The sequence below is a fragment of the Manis pentadactyla genome, chromosome Y (genome assembly GCF_030020395.1).
Source record: "Manis pentadactyla isolate mManPen7 chromosome Y, mManPen7.hap1, whole genome shotgun sequence".
NCBI classification, from domain to species: domain Eukaryota; kingdom Metazoa; phylum Chordata; class Mammalia; order Pholidota; family Manidae; genus Manis; species Manis pentadactyla.
Genome location: NC_080039.1, coordinates 6,245,377 through 6,262,929, shown reverse-complemented (window position 1 = coordinate 6,262,929; position 17,553 = coordinate 6,245,377). Strand labels below are relative to the sequence as shown.

The following is a 17,553-nucleotide window of genomic DNA, read 5'->3' as shown; positions in this document are numbered from 1 at the left end:
GGGATATCAGTTTGGAGCTGTCCTTTAGTCCCACCTCATCAAATGTTTGTTCCTGAAAAGCGATAACTTTAAAATGTGTTTCACACTAGTAACAGAGCTTCATACCTGATCTTGAGTACAGAACTGAATTGTTAGAAAAGTACGTTCTGTGAGTTGCTGTTGTGGGGGAATCCATTTTCCATATCAAAAGGGGGTGTGCAGTGGGTACTTTTGCATCAAGAGATCTCATCTGTGTAAATGATGGGACATAGCTTGAAGTTACATAAGGATTTCTCCTATTCTCCAACTTTGGGGTGGTGTAATTCCAGCACAAATAATTTTGCATGTGCTGATATTTGACAATGTCCAAATGTATGCTGGTCACCAACTACAAAGCACAGGGCAACAAGGAACAGAAAAGACTATCCTGCCACCAAAATTCACTGTGAGAAGTTGAGAGAACCTAATGTAGGCAAACTGAGCTCAAACATCCAATTGGGATTCAAAGCACCAGGCGGTATCAGCTGGTGCATTGTTTGTTTAAAGATTTGCCATGCTGTTCAAGGAAGTACTGGTGTCCTCAAAATTCTCCTGCCAAGTGGAAAGAATGGTCAAAATAGACCAAAACAGATCTGCAGTCAGTGAGATATTCCATCAGTGAGATATTCCATCATGTTCTTCTGCTGGCTGTGAAGGTGTAGGGGTCCATGATTCAAGTCATGTAGCTTGGTCCTAGATCTCTGAGTGTTAAAGAAACTGAATTCTTTTCTGGATGATCGAGAAGGAAACCAGCCTATAAGAAATCTTGATGTGAGCCCATTGTCGCTCACTGTAGGCTTAGGGTTTACTAAACTAACAATATATAGAGTGTGAAATCCAGGACTATGAAATTTGGTCACCACAGCAACTGAATTCTCTCAAGTAGATTTATCCTGGAATAGTTTGTTCAAATTATATATTTATATATATATAATGTTTCAAATCCAGTCATTTAGTTTCCTATGGTTAAAGGAATTGGACCTTGAAATTTCATCTCAGATCATCTCAAAATTAGCTTAGAAATAGTCTTTGCCATTTATGATTCCTCTCACTCCACGGCTATCCCTCACTCCATGGCTAAGTCTAACATTTACCCTAAACTATAACCCTAACCCTGACACATATCTCACTGTAACTCAAACTCTAACCCATAAACCTAAATCAAATGCAAACCTTAAACCTCTGTCCTAACACTAAGTGTAGCACTAATCATAATTCTAACCTTCAATGCAAAACCTTAACCCTTAAATGCAGGTAGATATTGAAACCCTCATTGTGAAACCCTGAACCACAACGCTCCACTGTAATCTCAGAATCAGAAAGTCAGTTGTGAGCCCCAAAACCCTGTAAACATACACAACACCTAATATTGCTACTGATCCCAAACCCCAATCCAAAATGTAAGCATGACACTGACACCTGAACCAATCAGTAAAACACTGAATCGCAATCTGAAGCCTAAGCCTGCAAACCCAGAACCCGGAGGCTAGCCCTTAACTCTCACCCTGATCCCTACTGGACCGGATAAATCAGTGCCTGTGTGGCTGGATGAATGCAGGAGATGTGGAACTGTGTTGGGGATTAACACACTGGAATGTTCCATGGCAGAGCTCTCCATGCATGTGATTGAACACCGGAAGTTCAATGTGGGAAATGATGCAGCTGCACAGGGATCTGCAGAGGATGCAGCCACAGGGTAGCAATCTTGGTAGGGAGGATTTGCATGAGTGTCAGCATTACCATAGTTCTGTGACATCACAGTGGTGACTATGATGATGGGATCCTAGAGATTGAGGCTGCCCAGTGGGGAGAGCAGGAGAGCACTTCCAGGCCTGGGGCCTCAGCTGTAGGTGTGGTCATCAGCAAGGTAGGGCTGCAAACCCTGTTGGCTTTAGAAAAAATGGAAAAGAGAGCCAAGGGCCCTGTTAGAACTTTGGAAACTGCTGACCCACATGCTTCCTAGAGAAAGCAACTCTCTTTTTGCCCTGACCCTAGCAAGGGTGGATCCAACTCCTGGGCTGTCCTGAAGCCTCATTCTTAGAAAATGCAGGGTTCCTATGAACACCAGGCAATCCAACTGGTGCCAGCATTCCCCTTGGCAAAATGTAGATGATAACGTTCAACCTGTAGCCTAAACCTCACCTTACCCTTGCCCTAAACTTCACTGCTCACCCCTCACCCTCAGCCTCACCTGCACCTCACTGTTAACAGGAGCTAAACTGAATAATGACCCTAACCTTATCCCGATATTCTAACTCTAACTGAAGCCATACAGCCATACCTTAACTCTACTCCTAATCCTATTATTACCTTAACTGTTCCAATAAACACTAACCTCACTCTCATGCAAACTTCACTGTTAACTGAAAGACAAAGTTAGCTCTTCTCCTAACTTGACCCCTTCTTCTTACTCTAACCATAACCATACCTTCACTATAAATGTAACGCTTAACCTAATCTTAATTCTAGATGTAGCACTAACCTTAACTCTCACCCTTTTTCTCACCCTGATAAACACCACAAAATTGGTCAAAAGCTAAACTGGACCCTAATGCTAATACTCACCCATTACCCTAACTCTAACAAAACAATCTCCTCACTTTAAACTTAACCCTAAACCCAACCCCAAGATTAACCCCTAACATGCCTGAGTTCAACCCAAACCTGAGCCCCATATCAAATACTCAAGCACAAAACCTAAAACTTGAACACAAGCGACAATGTAACTCCTTACTCCCACAGTAAACTCATACTCCTCAAACTGAACTGGAACCCTGGATACTTTTTTTAACTCCTAAACCTTACCCTGGATGCCTAACCTTTGACCCTCACCATCAACCCTCAGGTGGAGCATTATAATTGAAATACACAGCAGTGCTAATTGAGACCCCAGATGCATATGCTGAAAGCCTGCAGCAATGAAAAATAACATTGTTCAGTTATTTATATCTGCACTTTAGGTGAATGACTCCCTTGGTTGTCCTGTCTTTATGCATACATGACTCCTTTGCAGGATACCAGTAAAAGCAGGAAGGAAATGTTTCCAGAGAATCTCTGTTCCTAGTAGTCTTGGCTCTAAGACAGTTGAAAGGAACCATTTTAGCTTTTGTTTTCATGTTTCTTCTATTCTCTTGCTTTTCCTGCCTTCTATAGGTCTCAATTGCCAGCAACTGATATTCATCATGAACGAATCTTTTCTCAGACTGAGAAAGGTAATATCATAAGTATTCTTGCAATCTTTAAACACTGATTTAGGCCAGACAAAAACAAACACTGGTCACTCTAGAAACTACTTACTTTTCCTATCATCAACAAAAGGGAAAACAGGTTGCTTTATACCAAAGGTGGGAGCGTGACACTCCCTACTATTAATAATCCTTTGTACCAAATCAGCCATTTCAATGGGATATCAGTTGGGAGCTATCCTGTAGTCTCTCTTCATAAAATCTTTGTTTCTGACAAGGGAAAGCTTTGAAATGTGTTACATTCTAGCAACAGATGTTTGCATATGATCCGCAATATGGGATAGAACATTTTGAAAAGTGCCTACTGTGAGTTGGGTCTGGAATGTAGACTTGCCAATCAAGAGTTCATCAGTGTAAGGGATGGAGCATTGCTTGCAGATATTTCAGGATACTTGCTGTTCTAAAACTCTCGGGTGGTGGAACTCAAGCACAGATTATTTTGCCTCTGAGGATATTTCTCAATGTTGAAATACAAGCTGCTCAGCACATACAATGCAAACAGCAACAAGAAACAAAAAAGACTATCATGGCCTCAAAAATCAGTGTCAGAAGTTCAGAAAACACCTGCAGACAAACTCAGCTCAAGCTTCTGGGTGTGCTTCATTGTGGCAGATGATGTCAAATGGCTCATTGTTTGATTTACAAAGATCTGTTACAAGTTTCTAGGTAGGACAAGTATCCTCATATTTCCCCACCTAATTGGAAAAAAATGAACAAAATAGACAAAAACAGATCAGGAGTTAGGGAGATATTTCATCATGTTTTCCTGCCAGTAATTATAAGGTGTCCATGATTCAAGTCATGTAGCCTGGTTCTAGAGCTGGAATGTTAAAGCAAGTGAATTCTTCCATGGATGATGGAGAAGGAACCCAGCCTAGCAGACATCTTGATGTGAGGACATGGTCACTCTTTGTAGGCTTAGGACCTACTAAATTGTAAGAGCATACATAGTTTTGAAACCAGGAAGATAAAAATTGGTTACCCAAGCACTGCATTCTCACTCAGAGATATGAACAGGAATATTTTTCTCAGATATGGAAAGTCTGTTTCCAGATTCAACCATTTAGTTTCCTATGCTTAAAGAAAGTTCACTCTGAAATTTCGTCTCGGTGAGAAGATCTCCTGTAAGTTAGATTGGAGATAGTCTTCCCCATTAACTGATTTTCTTTGCTCTAAATCTATCCGTAAGCCTACAACTTATCCAAAACCATAAATATAACCCTAAGTCAAACAGTAGTTGTAACCTGACCCCAAACCCAAGAATGAACCCTAATCTTATCCTAAATCTCAGTTCTAACAGTAAGCCTAACGTTAACCCTAACCCTTAGTCTGAACGCTAACCCTAACCCTTAGTCTGAATACTAACTCTAACCCTAAATGTCAACCAATCTTAACTCTTACCAGCACCCTGAAAATAACCACTGAATGCACAAACCCCAACCCTAAGCCCTGAACAAGAAAACTGATTCTGAAATCTGAACCCGTGAACACAAACTCAAAACCTAACCAAACTCCAGTTCTGACACCTAAGCTAGTAACCAACACATGAACCCCACACTAAGCCCTGAAACAAACTTCACAGCTGAACACCCAGCTACCCGGAACACTGAGAGCTAACCCTTGACTCTCTCCTTGATGCCTGACCTTGACCCATCTGAATGGATCCCCAAGTGGCTGCATGGATGCAGTAGCTGTGGAACATGTCCTTCTGTCTCATGCATTTTGTTGTGCCAAGGCAGAGCTCTCCACACATGTGACTGAACCCCTGATGTTTGCTGTCTCAGATGTTTTAGTTTTTCTGGGCTCTGCAGTAGATGTGTCCAGTGGAAAGCACTTACTGTGTGTAGGACTTGCATGAGTACCAGTGTTCCCACAGATCCATGATGTCACAGTGGCGACTGAATCGACTGTAGCTTAAAGAGATGCTGGCTTGTAAGGAGAGCAGATTCCACCTCCAGGGCCTAGGGCCTCAGCAGAAGGTGCGGTACTCAGTGAGGTGGAAGTTGTTAACCCTAGCCACTGTGGAGAAAACAGATCCCAGACACAAGGCATATATATATATCTCAAGGAAAAAGGCATTCAGTTCTGTGCCCATCCGAGTGAGTGTGGGTCTTGCTTGTGGGTTGTCCTATAGCCACGTCCATTTGAAAGGCAGGGGCACATGGGAACACTTTAGCCAAGTGTTCCCCTTCACAATTTTGGGACTGGAATGCACTATGTGCAGCCAAAACCTCACCCTCACCCTCAACCTTATCTTCTCCCATCACCCAACAACCTCAGCATCACCCACATTTTACTGTTAGGCCGGAGCTGAAATGAACACTGACCCTTACCCTTTATGCTAACTGAAGCCATAACTTCACTGTACACAAAACCTTTAACTTAACCTAAACCCTAGTCCTAAATGCTATCATCATTCTCAATGACATTTAACTGTTAACCAAAAGACAAACTCGAATGGTCTATTAACCTAACCCCTTACTTTAAATGTAACCAAAACTGTGCATTGCCTGCAGTGCACCATAAAGCAAATCTAATCTAAGACCTAGCCTTAACACTATACCCATCCTCACCCTCACCCACACATCACTGTTGATCAAAGCTAAACAGAACTGCTAATATAAACCTATCCCATTATCCTAACTCTACCCATAACGGTATCTTCATCATATACCTAACTCTAAGCCCAACATTAGCCATTTTCCTAACCTGGAAGCTGGACCATGAAATCCCAATCACATGAACCCAAACTCTGACCTATGAACCAGAATGCCAGAGATTAATGAGATCCTGAACAAAAAACTGTGAACCCAAACACAAACTCAACTCATGAAATCGAACCCTATCACAAACTTTGGTTCCTCATAATGAACCTGAACCATTCAAATAGAAGGGGCACCCTTTACTCTTTTGTGAACTCTACCCCTTACCTGGAAGCCTAACTGTTGACTCTCATCCAGACTCCTCATCTGGAGACTTAGGAATCAAAAGAAACCGCCTTGTCCTCTTCAGAGCCCAGTAGCATATGTTGAGGGGCTGTATCAATACCATTATTTAGTTCCTTGGATATGCCCTTCGGGAGAATGACTCTATCGGTTATCTCACTCTTATGTACACATGCTTTCCTTGTGGGATTCTGGTAAAAATGGAAACGTAATTTTTCCTGCCAAATCTCTGTTTCTAGTAGACTAGGCCCTAAGCTGGTTGAATGGAGTCATTTTGGGTTTTGTTTCTGTTTCTTCCTTTCTCTCATTTCTCCTGCCTTGCCTAGGTCTCAGTGCCAACACCTGATCTGCATCCTGAGTGAGTGTTCTCTCAGACTGAGGACCCTGTGTTCATTAGGCTTCTTGCAATATCCAAACACTCACTTATGGTAGACACACAACCATGAGTCCTCCCAGAAACCTACTTCTTCTGTAGTCAACAAAGTGGAAAACTTTGTTGATTTCTTCAAAAGGTGGGGTATAACACTCCTTAGGCTTTATGTTCCTTTTGCCTAAATAGCCATTTCAGTGTTATATCATTTGGGGTCTGTCCTTTAGTCCCCTTTCATCAAATGATTTTTCCTGAAGAGGCACATCTTTAAAATGTTTACACACTACCAAATCATCTTCTCATGTGATCTGGATTATGGGATTGAATTTATAGAAATGTGAATTATGTATATTGGTACTCTAAGGAAGCCCATTTTCCATGTCAAAAATGGGTCTGGACAGTGGACTCGTAAATCAAGAGTTCTCCTCTGGGTAACAACCCAGAATTGTTTGCAGTTATGCCAAGAAGCATCCTGTTCTCAAACTACGGGGCTGCAGATCACAAATATGGATGATTTTGCCTCTGGTGATATTTGGCAATGTCAGCTGCATGCTGTGCAATATCTACAATGCACAGTGCAGCAAGCAACATAATCAACTACTGTGTCCCAAAAATTCAGTATCAGAGGTGAGAAAACCCACTGCAAACTCATCTCAAAAATCCAGATGGAGTTCAAAATTGCAGGTGGTATTAAGTGGCTCATCATTTTATTTAATAATTGCCATAATTTTCAAGGTGGGACTAGTGTCCTCACAATTCTCCAGCCAAATAGAAACAATGGACAAAATAGACCAATATAGATCTTCTGTTAGGGAGATATTACACCATATCGTCCTGCTAGCTGTGAAGGTGTAGGGGTTCCTAGATTCAAGTAATATGGCTGGGTCCTAGAATTGGGAATGATAATCAACGGTATTACTGCCTGGATGACTGAGAATGAACCTTTCTAGCAGACTTCTTGATAATGAGCCACTTGTCACTCATTGTAGGCTTAGGACCAATTGTAATGTAAGAGCACATCTGTTTTTGAAACCAATAGTATTAAAATTCATTTCCCCAGCAATTAAATTCTCACATAAAAACTTGTCCTTGAATATTTGTAGAGCAAAATGTGTATTATTTCCCAATTCACTCAGTTTTCTATGTTTGAGGCAAGTTCATGCTGAACTTTCATCTCAGTGAGAGGACCATATAAGTTAGCTTGGAGATAGTCTTCCACATTATTTTATTCCCCTCACTGTAAAGCTATGCTTAATTCTATTGCTAAGCCTAACAGTTACCCAAAAGCATTACACTTACCCTCTTACGCACGTCACTGTAATCCTAGCTCTAACTCATACCCTACCAGTAAATCTATCCTTAAACCTAAGCCCTAACACTAAGCCTAATAATAACTTAAAGAGATCAAGATTGAATAGAGAGGAGCCAAGTTGGTGGCGTGAGTAGGGCAGTGGAAATATCCTCCCAAAACCATATGTATTTTTGAAAATACAACAAACACAACTATTCCTAAAAGAGAGACCAGAAGATACAGTACAGAAGACAGACTACATCCACACCTGTGAGAACCCAGCACCTCACAAAGGGGGTAAGATGCAAGCCTCGGCCCAGCGGGACCTGAGCAACACCCCTACCCCAGCTCCCTGGAGGGAGGAGAGGAGTCAGAGCAGGGAGGGAGGGGATCCCAGGACTGCTGAATATCTAGCCATAGCCATCTGCACCAGGAGTGCAGGCACATGTGAATGGTGTGCTAGATACTAGGGAAATGGAACAGTAAAACCTGCAAGCGGGTCCCCGCAACTGGCACCCCTGGGACAAAAGAAAAGTGAGTGATTTCTGAAAGTCTTGAAGGGACAGGGGCCTAACAGCTGGACAGAACTGTCCCGGTGCACACTGTCCAGCAGCTGGGAATCCCAGGGAACTCCGGACACCCTAACCCCCTGTGTGGCAGCACAGCTCAGAGACCCCTCATTGCGATAAGCAGCCTTTTCCGCCCATTCCCCCTCCAGTGGCCCTGCAATAGCAGAGCAGCAGCCTGAGGCTGAACACACCCAAAGCAATGGCACGGAGCTTACTCCACAGCGGCCGGGCAAGTATCAGAAAGCCCATCTGTGTGTAGGTGCCCAGCACAAGCTGTTAGGGGTCGCTGTTCTCCCAGGAGAGGAAGGCCACAAACTAGAAAGAAGGGACGTTCTCCCAGCCGACACACGTGTCAACTCCCCACAACTACCTCTATCACCATGAAAAGGCAGAAGAATTTGATCCAGACCAGAATCACACAGACATCCTCCCCTGAGAGGAAACATGGGGAGATAGACCTAACCAATCTTCCCAAAAAAGAATTCTAAGTAAAGGTCATAACTATGCTGATGGAGCTGCAGAGAAAAATGGAAGACCAAACCAACAAAGTAGGGAGGGAGAGTACAGAAATTAAATAATCTCTGGAAGGATTCAAAGGCAGAACGGATGAGATGCAAGTGGCCATTGATGGAGTAGAAACCAGAGAACAGGAACGCATAGAAGCTGACACAGAGAGAGATAAAAGGATCTCCAGGAATGAAACAATATTAAGAGAACTGGGTGATCAATCCAAAAGGAAAATATCCACATTAAAGGGGTACCAGAAGAAGAAGAGAGAGGAAAATGGATAGAAAGTGTATTTGAAGAAATAATTGCTGACAATTTCTGCAAAGTACTGAACAAAATGGTTGCAAAGACCACAGAAGGACACAGAACTCCCAACAGAAGGGACCGAAGGAGGACAACACCAAGACACATAGTAATTAAAATGGCGAAGATCAAGGACAAGGACAGAGTATTAAAGGCAGCTAGAGAGAATAAAGGTCACCTACAAAGGAAAACCCATCAGTCTATCATCAGACTTCTCAACAGAAACCTTACAGGCCAGAAGAGAATGGCATGATATATTTAATGCAATGAAACAGAAGGGCCTTGAACCAAGGATTCTGTATCCAGCACGACTATTATTTAAATATGAAGTAGGGATTAAACAATTCCCAGACAAGCAAAAGTTGAGGGAATTTGCCTCCCACAAACCACCTCTACAGGGTATTTTAGAGGGACTGCTCTAGATGGGAGCACTCCTAAGGCTAAATATATATCAGCAGAGAATATAAAATCACAGCAAAGCAGGCAGACCAAACCAAATACTAACTAAAGGCAAAAACTAAAATCAACTACTCATGAAAGCAGTCAAAGGAAACACAAAAGAGCACAGAATAAAACACCTAACGTATAAAGAACAGAGGGGGAGGAATGAGAAGGGAGAGAAATAAGGAAGCAACAGACAGTGTTCATAATAGCTCAATAAGCAAGTAAAGTTCAATAGTAAGATAGAAAGAGGCTAACCTTGAATCTTTGGTAACCATGAATCTAAAGCCTGCAATGGCAATAAGTACATATCTTTCAATAATCACCTAAATGTAAATGGATTGAATGCACCAATCAAAAGACACAGAGTAATAGAATGGATAAAAAGCAAGACCCATCAATATGCTGCTTACAAGAGACTCACCTCAAACCTAAAGACATGTGCAGACTAAAAGTCAAGGGTTGGAAAAAGATATTTCATGCAAACAACAGGTAGAAAGAAACAGGTGTTGCAGTACTTGTATCAGACAAAATAGACTTCAAAACAAAGAAAGTAACAAGAGATAAAGAAGGACATTACATAATAATAAAGTGGTCAGTCCAACAAGAGGATATAACCATTATAAATATATATGAACCCAACACAGGAGCACCAGCATATGTGAAACAAAAACTAACAGAAATAAAGGAGGAAATAGAAAGCAATGCACTCATTTTAGGAAAAAAAAGAAAGATGACACAAATAAGCAAAATCAGAAATGAAAAAGAAGTTACAACGAACATCATTGAAATTCAAGGAATTATAAGAGAATATGATGAATTATAAACCAATAAATTGGAAAACCTAGAAGAAATGGACAAATTCATAGAAACATACAATATTTCAAGGCTGACCCAGGAATAAAGAGAAAATATGAACAGACCAATAACTAGTATCAAAATTGAACTGGTAATAAGAAAACTCCCAGAAAATGAAAGATCCAGATCAGATTCCTTCATGTGTGAATTCTACCAAACATTCAGATAAGCTAATTTCTTAAAGTATTAAACAAACGAAAAAGGAGGGGTGAATACTTCCGAACTCATTCTATGAGGTCAGTATCATTCTTATATCCAAACCAGACAAAAGTACTACAAAAAAAGAAAACAGAGCAATATCCCTGATGAACATAGATGTAAAAATCCTCAAGAAAATAGTAGCAAACCACATTCAAAAATACATGAAAAGAATCAGTCATCATGATCAAGTGGTATTTATTCCAGGAATGCAAGAATGTGTAATATCCATAAATCAATCAATGTGATACACCTCATTAACAAAAGGAAGAATAAAAACAATATCATCATCTCAATAGATGCTGAAAAAGAATTTGACAAAATTCAACATCTAATTGTGATAAAAACTTTCAACAAAGTAGATATAGAGGGACCATACCTCAACACAATAAAGGCCATACACAACAAACACACATGTACATATGCAACAAAAACATCATACTCAAATGCAAAAAGTGAAAGCTTTTCCTCTAAGATCAGGAACAAGATAAGGATGTCCATTCTCGCCGTTTTTATTCAACATAGTACTAGAATTCCAAGTACCAGAATTCCTAGCCTAAAATGGACAGTGACTGACTGTGAAGGGGTATTTGGGGGGGGCTTGGTGAAGGGGGGAGCCTAGTAAACATAATGTTCTTCATATAATTCTAGATTAATGATACCAAAAAAAGCAAGAGCTAAAAATTTTTTTTTCTTGTATCTAGGAAAATTGGTTACAATAAAATCAGTGTAAAGAGGTTTCAAAAAAAATGGGCAGAGGACATGATAGACATTTTTCTGAAGGAGACATACAGATGGCCAACAGACACATGCAAAGATTTTCAACATCACTAGTCATCGGGTAAACAGAAATCAAAATTGCAATGAGGTATCACCTCACAGCAGTCAGAATGGATACTATCCAAAAGAAGTAACAAGTGTTGGTGAGGATGTGGAGAAAGGGAACCCTCCTACACTGTTGGTGGGAATGTAAATTGGTCCAGCCACAGTGAAAATAATGTGGAGCTTCTTCCAAAAACTAAAAATAGAAATACCATACAACCCAGCAATCATTACACTTCTGAGAATTTACCTGAAGAGAACAAAATCACTAATAAGAAAAGATACATGTACACCTGTGTTCATTGCACCATTATTTATAACTACAAAGATATGAAAGCAATCTAAATAAATGAATGGATAAAGATGTGCTACATATATACAATGGAATAATACTCAGCCATGAAAAAGATGGAGCTCTGTCATTTGCAACAACATGGATGGATCTAGAAGGTATTATGCTAAGTGAATAAGTCAGTCAGGGAAAGATAAATACCATATGGTTTTACTTATCTGTGTAATCTAAGAAGCAAAATAAACAAAGAACAGAGAAATAGACCCATAAATATGAACAACAGACTGTTGTTACCATAGGGAGGGCAGTGGGGGGATAGGTGAAGTAGGTGAAGTGGATAATGAGGTACAAACTGCAAATTGTAAAATAAGTTAGTCACAGGAATGGAAGCATAATGTATAGAATATAACCATAATACAGTAATGTCTTGGTATGTCCCTATGGTAACAGGAACTATACTTACTGTGGCAAGAATCCAGTAATATGCATAATTAGCATGTAACTGAAGCAAATACAATTTTATTCAATTTTAAAAAGGTAAAAAAAAAGAACTGAGGACAGGAACTCAAACAAGTACATGTACACAAACGTTCATGGCAGCACTATTCACAGTAGCCAAAAGGTGAAATCAGCCCAAAAGTTCATCAGTAGATGAATGGAAAAATAAATGATGGTATATACAACACCAGAATTATATCCAGCCCTAAAGCATTAAAAAAATATCATGTGGAAAACATCCCATTCATAGAAGCAATAAAAATAATGTAATACTTTGGATCAAATAGAGCAGAAATACGAACGTTGTCCCAAGGACAGAATGAAGAGTTGAATAAAACAGGGAAACTTCATGCATCTGAATGAGAAGGCTCAGGGCTCTCAAGATACCAGTTATTTCCAAACCAACTGATAAATCGAATAAAACTTTACTTTCTTTAACCTGACAAATTGATTTTTAAATTCTACTGAAAGAATATATTCATGAAAGAAAGATAAATGTTGAAAATTAAAGGAACAGGCTACTAGATACTAAAACATATTTTCAAACTACTATAGTTTAGGAAGTTTGCTGCCATCCTTGGAATAAAAAATAGATCACTGGTCCAGAACTCCATAAAACCGAGTTTACCATATGCTAAGTGAGCAAATGGAAGAGGTGGGAAGACTAATTAAATAGTCTAGAAACTATTGGCTAAAAATTAATATACCAAAATTAATTCCAAGAGGATTAAGTGTTTAAATGGAAAGATGAAACCACAATAGAACTAGGAGAAAATATGAGTAAATATTTATGTCATATCATGGTGAAGAAAGTCCAGGTAAACATAAGTCCAAGAGCAGAAATTACAAAGTGTAAGATTGCTGGATACATTTGACTAAGTAAGAGTTTAAAAAAAAAACTGTATATGAAAAATTGAGGAAAACATTTGTGAAATAAATGATGTTTCCAATATATGAAAAGAGCTCTCATAAATCAGTAAGAGTGTAATATCTCAACAGAAAAATATAACAAGCAAATGAACAGAAAATCATCAGAATATGAAAAAAATCTTTGTTTAATAATTTTATTAACAATTAAAAATACAAATTATAACGAGTTTTCCAAATGGAAATATTTTTAAAGTTATAACAACTTAGCAAGAATGCAAGCAAATGGGCATTGAAGTTCTCTAATTTGGTATGAACTTTCTGGAAGACAATTTCACATTGTGCATCAACAGTGTTCAAGATGTGCCTGGGTATTGACCCAAAAATTCTATGTTTGGGAATTTCCCTTAAGGAAATAACAAAAAATCAGAGGTGGAAAAAGAGCTTGTAGCTTTTTATGATGTTTAACAAGTATAAATTTTTTAAAAGCCACAGAATGGAGTATTATGTAGCCACTGAAATAGTGTTACAGAAATATGTTTCTGGCATCTGGAAAGATGTAGATGTATTCAGTGAAAAAAACCTGTTTTTAAAATGATATGTGTAATACCGTTTTGTAAAAATCACACCATCTTCACAACCACACAATAATCTATGAACCATGTTTTTCTCTGGCCATTGGAGATTGTGGGCACTTTTATCTCTCTCCCTTTGGGCCATATGTATTTCTTTTTTTTTAAACTGTGGTTTACCTAGGGCTAAGCTGGAGAAAGCGTCATCCAATAGTTACAGAAGATTACAAGGAGTTTTAGGGAATACGTATTTATTCTTTACCAAAATACACCATGCCTTTGAAATAAGAAACTCATTATTGAACTTAAAACGTTTTCCTGAATAAAAGAAACAGCAAGTAAATAGTTCTATGTACCTCATTTGTACATTTGACAAATTTTGATGTCATAAAACAAAAGAAGAACAATCTATCTGGAAAAAAAAGATTCTGGTACAGGAGAGAGGTTGGAAAAGTGTTAACGTTGCTTGGCTGCCTTATGTTAAGCAGAAGTCTTAGTTGGAAATGGCGAGCCCCTGACTCAAGCTAGCTGAGCAGGAAGGAGGATTCAAGGACACTGAAGTACTTCAAATAACTGAGGGAAGATTGTCCAAATGAGCCCTTACCAAGGGCCAGGAGTGGGGTGTGCACAGTGCTCGACCTGCAGCAAGCAGACACACAGTCCTGCCCTCCTGGAGGCCAGGCTCATCACAGAAACTTTCGGTTTTGCTCATACATTATGAACTATAAACAGTCAGTTCAAATATGAATACTCATTTGATTTTTATACTTGATTTATATGTGGATACCACATTTCTCTCTTTATTATTATTATTTTAAATAAAATGCTGAAGTGGTAGGTAGATACAAGATAAAGGTAGAAAACATAGTTTAGTGTTGTAAGAGAGCAAATGTAGATGATCAGGTGTGTGCCTGTAGACTATGTGTTAATCCAAGCTAGACAAGGGCAATAAAACATCCACGTATGCAGAAGAGTTCTCTCAGAACGGGGGAGTGAGGTTCTAAGCCTCACCTCTGTTGATCCCCAATTTCTCACCTGATGGCCCCCCTGTGACTGTGCCTGTCTTAGGTTGTTCCTCCCTTGAGGAATCTTACCCGTCTCTGGCTAACCAGTCATCTTCCGGGGCCATACAGGGAAATGTAAAGTTGGTAAGTGAGAGAGAAGCCTTATTGTTTGAAAAGGTTAGCTTTCTACTTCTTTGCATATATATGCCCTGTGGCTTCTATGCCCAGCATTTGTCTTGAGGTATCTTTACCACTTGGAGGAATTATGATACTAGGTAAATTTGATATGAGGCATGAATTCTATTTAAGGGTTGTAATTTGGAAGGAAGAAGAAAAGCTATAGAAGTAGCAGGCGGAAGAAAACATGGGAAGATTGATTATTTCTTTGACATATCTTCTTGTAGAGTAACTTCAGCATGTATAGGTTTTAAACTACTACTTAAATTGCGCACACACATTAACGTAATAGGAGTACAGTTATGTAACCAAAGCATATCTGTAATTACCAGCCATCTCCAGTGAAACCAAGAAAACCAGTTAGGCTCCTTGAGCATTTGTGAAAACTTATCTATGATATGGTGGATATTGTCCAACTGAACTTGAACAGACTAAGAGAAATCAGACAAATAAAAACAACCCATTCCTAGGGACTGTTCACATACCATACGTTCTTTTAACAGTAAATAGTCTGTAGTTGTAAGATTTTGGAGTGCTACAATTTGCACTTCTCCTAATTCTTGTTTGAGTTCCAACAGGGTAGATCCAGTCTAATTTGTTGTTTTACTGTATGCACAGGCCAGCTTAGATATCTCCTTCTTCATTCCCATGGCAAGTCCAGGAGCTGGTGGGATGAGTGCATCTACAGCTGTAGCAGTGCATGGATCTTTGTTGGGGATTTTTGATGATCATCTTCTGGCATGAGTCTTCCAGAGAGTGCTGATGTTGGAAGTCTTTTCAGATCGTATCTTAGTTCATTTTCAGGGTAGCCAATTTAGGCTTTGATCCTCTGTTTAAACACAAACAGACCCTTTGCCTACACTTTTATATGCCCTTTATACCATTGTGTAGAACTCATTGGAGTTCACCACACAGGAACTGTTTTATTTTTTTATCATTAATGTACACTTACATGACGATTATTTTGTTTACTAGTGTCTCCCCTATACCAGGTCCCCCCTATATACCTATTTACAGTCACTGTCCATCAGCATAGCAAAATGTTGTAGAATCACTACTTGTCTTTTCTGTGTTGTACAGCCCTCCCATTTCTCCCACCCCCCCATGCATGCTAATCTTAATACCCTCCTTTTTCACCCACCCCTTATCCCTACCTACCCACCCATCCTCCCCAGTCCCTTTCCCTTTGGTACCTGTTAGTCCATTCTTGAGTTCTGTGTTTCTGCTGCTGTTTGGTTCCTTCACTTTTTCCTTTGTTCTTATATTCCACAGATGAGTGAAATCATTTGGTATTTCTCTTTCTACGCTTGGCTTGTTTCACTGGGCATAATACCCTCCAGCTCCATCCAAGTTGCTGCAAATGGTAGGATTTGCCCTTTTCTTATGGCTGAGTAATATTCCATTGTGTATATGTACCACATCTTCTTTATCCATTCATCTATCGATGGACATTTAGGTCGCTTACAATTCTTGGCTACTGTAAATAGTGCTGCGATAAACATAGGGGTGCATCTGTCTTTCTCAAACTTGATTGCTGCATCCTTAGGGTAAATTCCTAGGAGTGGAATTCCTGGGTCAAATGGTAAGTCTGTTTTGAGCATTTTGATGTACCTCCATACTGCTTTCCACAATGGTTGAACTAACTTACATTCCCACCAGCAGTGTAGGAGGGTTCCCCTTTCTCCACAGCCTCGCCAACATTTGTTGTTGTTTGTCTTTTCGGTGGCAGCCATCTTTACTGGTGTGAGGTGATATCTCATTGCAGTTTTAGTTCACATTTCTCTGATAATTAGCGATGTGGAGAATCTTTTCATGTGTCTGTTGGCCATCTGTATTTCTTTTTTGGGAACCGTCTGCTCAGATCCTCTGTCCATTTTTTAATTGGGTTATTTGTTTTATGTTTGTTGAGTCGTGTGAGTTCTTTATATATACTGGACGTCAAGCATTTATCAGATCTGTTATTTTCAAATATGTCCTCCCATACTGTAGGGTTCCTTTTTGTTCTATTGATGGTGTCTTTTGCTGTACAGAAGCTTTTCAGCTTAATATAGTCCCACTTGTTTATGTTTGCTGTTGTTTTCCTTGCCCGGGGAGATATGTTCAAGAAGAGGTCACTCATGTTTATGTCTAAGAGGTTTTTAACTATGTTTTTTATCACGAGTTTAATGGTTTCATGACTTACATTCAGGTCTTTGATCAATTTTGAGTTTACTTTTGTATATGGGGTTAGACAATAGTCCTGTTTCATTCTCCTACATGTAGCTGTCTAGTTTTGCCAGCACCATCTGTTGAAGAGACTGTCATTTCGCCATTGTGTGTCCATGGCTCCTTTATCAAATATTAACTGACCATATATGTCTGGGTTAATATCTGGATTCTCTAGTCTGTTCCATTGGTCTGTGGCTCTGTTCTTATGCCAGTTCCAAATTGTCTTGATTACTATGGCTTTATAGTAGAGCTTAAAGTTGGGGAGTGAGATCCCCCCTACTTTATTCTTCTTTCTCAAGATTGCTTTGGCTATTCGGGGTCTTTGGTGTTTCCATATGAATTTTTGAATTATTTGTTTCAGTTCATTG

General features: G+C 39.5%; 1 long non-coding RNA gene across 1 annotated transcript in view; it reads right to left on the bottom strand.

Annotated features, from left to right (window-relative positions):
- The window catches only part of LOC130682168 (uncharacterized), a 42,925-nt gene extending 26,883 nt beyond the window's left edge, over positions 1–16,042 (bottom strand). The window contains exon 1 of the long non-coding RNA XR_008995428.1: positions 15,993–16,042. This is a non-coding gene — a long non-coding RNA (uncharacterized LOC130682168). The remainder of the gene's footprint in view (positions 1–15,992) is intronic.
- Positions 16,043–17,553: the final 1,511 nt, after the last annotated feature.